The 6000-nt window shown below is 37.1% G+C and overlaps 1 long non-coding RNA gene across 4 annotated transcripts in view; it reads right to left on the reverse strand.

The window, feature by feature from the left end:
• The window catches only part of LOC119157020, a 91332-nt gene extending 85545 nt beyond the window's left edge, over window positions 1-5787 (reverse strand). For all 4 annotated transcript variants that reach the window (XR_005107350.1, XR_005107351.1, XR_005107349.1 and 1 more), the window contains exon 1: window positions 5678-5787. This is a non-coding gene — a long non-coding RNA (uncharacterized LOC119157020). The remainder of the gene's footprint in view (window positions 1-5677) is intronic.
• Between the last annotated feature and the right edge of the window lie 213 nt (window positions 5788-6000).

Genomic DNA, 6000 nt, shown 5'->3' on the forward strand with positions numbered 1-6000 from the left:
AATTGAAAAGATAATTACAAGTACAGAAAGAAACAGAAAGAAATAACAATCAGCTGTGCAACTAAGAGACACAGAGGGTAAGTGAAAAATTTAAGAATTAGTCTAGGAAGGGGTGAAAGAGGAGTGAGGGAGAAGCTACCTCTAGAATTCATGTCCTCATAACAATGCCAATGAATCACAGAAAAAAAAAAAAGCCTGTAAGGGACTTTGGGTGGTCTTGTTGTTTACTGTCACAGCCTGTGATCAGTGGATTAGTTAGCTGAGGGTCCATGCACTATGTAAGATACCAGAAGATGACTTACAAAAAATTGCAAGTCATCCATATACTCTTGTAATTTATCTTATTTCTGCTAGCAATTTCTTCACAGCTGACTTTTTTTTTTTTTAAAAGTAAAATATTATATATTGCAGGTATTAGAACTTCTTCATTTTCAGCCTCATTTTTCAATGACATCACCTCCTTCTGCTGACTAGCAATCCTATACCTTGGTTTCCCTACTTCTTTGAATGCTCATAGAGTTCAGTTTCATGCATCTTGCTGGTCACATCTCATTTTTATATCTTGATTACTTCAACTGTACTTCTGTAGGCTCACAGTAGTTTTTTAGGCTTGCCATTAGTAGTCTGATTCCTGTAAAATTCCTTTTTGAGTCTTTGGTTAAGGCTCATGTGTTAACAAAAGATGTCTCTCAGAACACAGCCCATCAGTGGCATAGTTTCTGCTTGTGCCTTTGGTATCTGCTCTTTGAGAAACTGCTATCACCATATCTTTGCTAGTAATTTTCCCCTTCTCCTTTATATGAAACCAGTTATTTTATATGAAATGCCAATTGCTTAGGTTTGTATAAAGTCCCATGAAATACACTGATTCAATCTCTTTTTCTTAATGCTTGTCACATCCCACAAACAGCCAATGCTTACTTATTCCATAGCCTACTGTAAGACTCAGGACAGGAGGTTCTCAATGGCATAAACGAATTGGGTACTTTATTCCCATTTAATTTCATCTAAGTGATAATTGAATCAAAAGTCAATGGGAACTGGAAGTATAAAACCCTGTTACATGTCTGAAAAACTTCTTACCTGGTGAGGTTTTCAGCTGCTTTTCCCACCCTGAGGAACAGGCATGAGTAGAAGGGCTGAGGAGGACCTGTTGTGCAAAGGAAACTTCCAGGAGCAGGAAAGCTGGTATACCACGGCTCAGGCAGTGGGCTTGAGCTCCCATTCTCTCCCATATTATAAAACCTCTGTAATTTTCTACTAGTGCATTTAGCCCAACTCATTTCACAAATCAACAGACCCAGCAGTCAGTTGTCAGATACATTTAACCATACAGTAAGGGCAAAAGCAGTATGCAGAGAGAGTGTTGCTGACAAACTGGAGACCAGGTCATTGAATGACTCTTTTTTTCTGAGAAGACAAGTTCCTATGCTCTCACTGAAGGTCCTCAGCATGTCAGGGCTGAGATCTCCTCCTTGGTGCATAAAAAAGCTGACGTGAGCCAATCTGCACCACAGCTACACACTCCTGACCTTCATGATGGTGGTGGGCTTGTTTGTTTGTTTTGTTTTTTCCAGGCAGAGATCTCCTAAGCTCAGAAAACAGAACAGAAAATGAGAAGCCAAGAAAAGATGTTTCCTGATGTTATAGATGTTATAGAAGTTATTATATATATATATATATGAAATATTGTACTTATAATGTCATTTCCATGACTTCATTTATGGCACAGAGCTACTGCTCAGCTGAGCTCTACTAACATGCTGCCCAATTTCCTAGAACAGCAATGAAACCAACAACTGAGCCCAACTTCTTCAGTAGGGTGACTGACTATCGTACAATGGGGCTCAAGAGCTGGACTGTTGTGGAGGTTAAGCACTGGGGTTTGATAACCAAGATCTCATACTGCCACTCAGCCTTTCTATGCCTCGGTTTTCTCATATGAAAAATGGCACTTTGAAACTTTAATTATAGGTAAATATTTAATAGGCATAGCAGTGTTTGGAAAACACATTTGGAGGGAAAGAAGAAAACACTTGTTTAGAACTAAAATTGTTCTATGGTAGAAGAGTAATGAAAACTAGGAACAGTTCTTTATCTTCTTGAAAAAAACTTCACAATTAAACAATCTGCCCCAGTGATTCACTGTCAAAGCTCATAGCCCAACCATGTTTGCCCAAGTACTTAACCTGAAGGCCATAATATCATGACTGAGGAGTTACAAATTAAGATGGGGTAGTCCTTGTTCAACATCAAATTTTCTTGGTCACTGAAGACAAACAGAACTAAAAACAATGGAAAAAATCCAGCTAAAATACATTTGGAGGGTCTATTGTTCAGTGCCATTACTGGTTATCTGTTAAATGGCAAATAGTGAAAAATTTCTGTTGCTCTTGTGCTTTTTTAAACCAATTCTTTAGGCAAGACACAATTAGTTATAATTTTCTTTTCCCCTGCACTTGAATGCAAGTTATGATTTTGTTTGTTTCTCTGATAAACAACTCAGAAATTGGCAGATATTAATATATGGATAAATATTCTGCATAATTCCTGCCTAAAGCACCATCAGTGCTTCCTTGGGCAATATGTTTCTGGGTAACCAGGTTAGATTTTGACCTATAATATGCTATCATCTTCCTAGTGTAATAACACTATCGCATCATTTCTCATGTACGCTATCAAAAGATCTACAAGAGAAGCTACTAATTTGTTGCTTTACATAGACTCAGTGCAAATGACCTATTATGGAATTCAACAGCACTGCTGACATCTTTAAAGAAAGCTCTTTCTCTTCTAACCAAAGAAAGCTATTGAGTGACAGCCATCAGTCAACTGGGAAAGATGAGTGATAAATACAAAAACAAGGGGTACCTGACTGAAGTGGGCAATGTGCTAATCTTGTCATCACATTTACAGCTCCCACTACTATATTTCTTGCCATTATACAGCCAAAGAGTATTTAACTGCTGAATGGGATATTCTGCTACCATGTGCCTAAAGCCACCCTCTGGGATTCCCATAGTACCACTGTGCAGAGACAGAACGAAGAAAGAAATGACAATATAAACTCTGAATGTGTATTTGTAATATTTCACGTATACATATGAAGATTAGATCACACATTTACTTTTTTCCAACTGCAAAAGACAACATCCCAAGTTCACAGTTATCCAAGCATAAACCAGAAACTGCTGACTCGTATGAAAACAAAAACTCTCACAAACAAAACACTACAGTTATGGTTGAGTGCCCAATGTTCCTATTACTTTGGCAACTGCTTGCAGTGCTATCCGATTATATTGCATTTTAGTTCTGAGCAAGGTTTGACTGAGTACTGTCTTCATATAACCAGCAGAGTTACCAGCTTCCCTGGAAATAGTAGCCTAATCAAATTTTTATTTGGCATAACTGGCTCTTCTTCTAAACGTCAGTCAAACTTACACAAGATTTTTGTTCTCTCTTAGGAGAGCAGGAAATATCAGCTACAGACTTAAGGATAACTCTTGAAAATGCTGGTTACGTAGGAAACCCCCTGACTTCTGTATGTTATTTTTGAATCACAAATTTTGTTTCATTATTAATTCTTATCTTATGATACCAGATATTTAAGAAGTTTACATATATATAATCATTCATTTAATCTCAGTAATATCAAAAGAGATTATTTTTCTGATGAATGTATTAGAAGCTTAGCTAATTACATTTTACTATAATAATGTAACACAAACAGAATTTGTATTGCAATTTATTTTGGAAAACACTAGATAGATAAAAACAAAGGTCAAAAGTCACAGTGGATAATAGCTGATGGTTTTGATAATGCTAATTATATATTACTAAAGAATAAAGGTAGAAAGGGAAATATGAGCATTAAAAGAAAGATAAACATCCCAATGCTGAATTTAAAATGAAAAAAAGAAAAAAAACTTTAAACGTCTTTGTAGCTCACTGTCATAAACCGAAGACATAATGAAGCCTGAATTAAAAATGTCAGTTTCTGTGAATGTTGATAACTTGGTTCTTTGTTGCACAAGTCAAAATGTGTCTGTTTGATGGGTTAAAATGACAGTCTGCAAATGGGAGAAGCTAGAGCTAAAAAAAGAAGCCCCCCCCACTTCCCAAAAGACTTATAAAAAGTAGGTCCGTAATGCAGTACTTTAAGGAGAAGACCTGTAGGGTAGAAGAGCCATATCTTTAAGAAGTAACCAAGCAGCACTAAAAGGCAATGTCCATGGCCAATCAAAACTATTTCTCTAGCTGCTGGGGCTCTTGCATCTCTGTCTTCACACTAGACTGGAAACCCTTTGTACTAATTGCCAGACTGTACCAGATTTTCTGGTTCAGTTCCATCCCACAATTGACCGACAATGATGCGCAAGGAAGGGGAAAAATTCAGGCTCACCACTGCAAGCAGAGGGTCAGAAATGGTTTCATAGGGAGCACATCACTGCTTGGCACTAAATGCAGGGTTAAGCAAGCATCATCTGTACTTTCTTCTAATTCCTAGGTTAAAAGGGGGATGGGAAAAACATCCACACTGTTGCAGGGTAAAGAGACGACTCTGAAAGCTGGCATACCTTCTGCAAAAATCTTCCGCAGAGACAAGAAAATGCCTGGAGGATTTTTGGAAGTTGGTCTCTAATCGCAGTATCAGTACATTACTTATATTAAAATAAATAAAGCAGTTGTGAAATTCTGTTATTCCGTAAAAAACATCCTCCCACATTTACAGTAAGTGTTAAATTATTTGCCTATAAAGTGAATTTTCCAAGGAATTAAAATAATTCACAATCTTAGGTACTGGAAAGATCCAAACAAATATAGATATATAGAAAATAATCTGTAATCAAAAAGGTAGAAATATTTTAACATAAAATACATATATTAAAGTTAGGCATTTAACAATACACTTTTGAATTCATAAATAAATATCTCCTGTGCATCTAATCTAGTTCACTGCAGCTTATACATATGTACATTCTTATTGTTGTAAGGTCTTTTGCTTTTTGATGAATTGCTTTAATAAATCTGGGAAAAACTTAATTGAAGAGGAATAAACCCACAAATTCTTTCAGAAATTGGACTGACAGAATCTTTCTGATCACAAATCTTATTTACCCTCAATTGTTCTCCGCCCACTTTATTTCAAGCAAACAGCACCCCCAATAGCATTTCTACAAAACATTAAGACAGTTCTGAGAGCAAAGTAAAAAAGAACGAGAAAAGGAAAGAAAGAGAGAAAGAAAAGAAAACAATTCAGCACTTATGGCAAGGCAGTTCAAAACCATAAGATTGCCTGTGCTACCCATGTCCTGGAAATACCGTGCCCACAGGTCAAACACTTTCCGTTTTACCCAGTCTTTGGAGCATACTTATTTACAGAATACCTGCTCTCAAAACACCTCATTGTGCAGGTAATACACTCCTTACTTTCACTAGTTAGTTACCATTCAGTTGCTGTAAGAGGAAAGGCACATTTCATTCAAATCCATCCCCTCTCTCACCCCACCACCTCTCACTCCAAGAATGGTTATTTTCCCTGTTAAACTGAACCTGCGCTCCTCTCTCGCCCCCTACGAAAGCTCCAAATGAGTGATAAGCTGCGAAGTTTCAGAACTAGGCCAATAAAGTTAGCATCTTAAAGCACAGACAGCAGAGGACTTAGGCAAAAGCTTACCTTTCAAACCCTGAACAGAGCTGTCTTTTATGAGGCCTATACAGCTGACAAGTCCTGGGACTTTCTCAAACACAGGACCCATACAGGTGAAATTCTAATAGGTGGTAAACACCTGAGAACTGGACAAGAAGACTACAAGTAAAAAGAAATCAAATGAGTAAAATGTCTTCCCAGAGCCACAGTCAGCTCTTGTGCATGGGGAGTTACGAATGCACTGGCTATAGACTTTTGTCCAAAGCTGTAGTTTTTTTTTTTTTTTTTTTTTTTTTTTTTTAGTGAAGCTAGATTAGTTCATACAAAACTCAACAATACAGCACTGAAAC

Source organism: Falco rusticolus, chromosome 13 (assembly GCF_015220075.1).
Source record: "Falco rusticolus isolate bFalRus1 chromosome 13, bFalRus1.pri, whole genome shotgun sequence".
Lineage (NCBI taxonomy): Eukaryota > Metazoa > Chordata > Aves > Falconiformes > Falconidae > Falco > Falco rusticolus.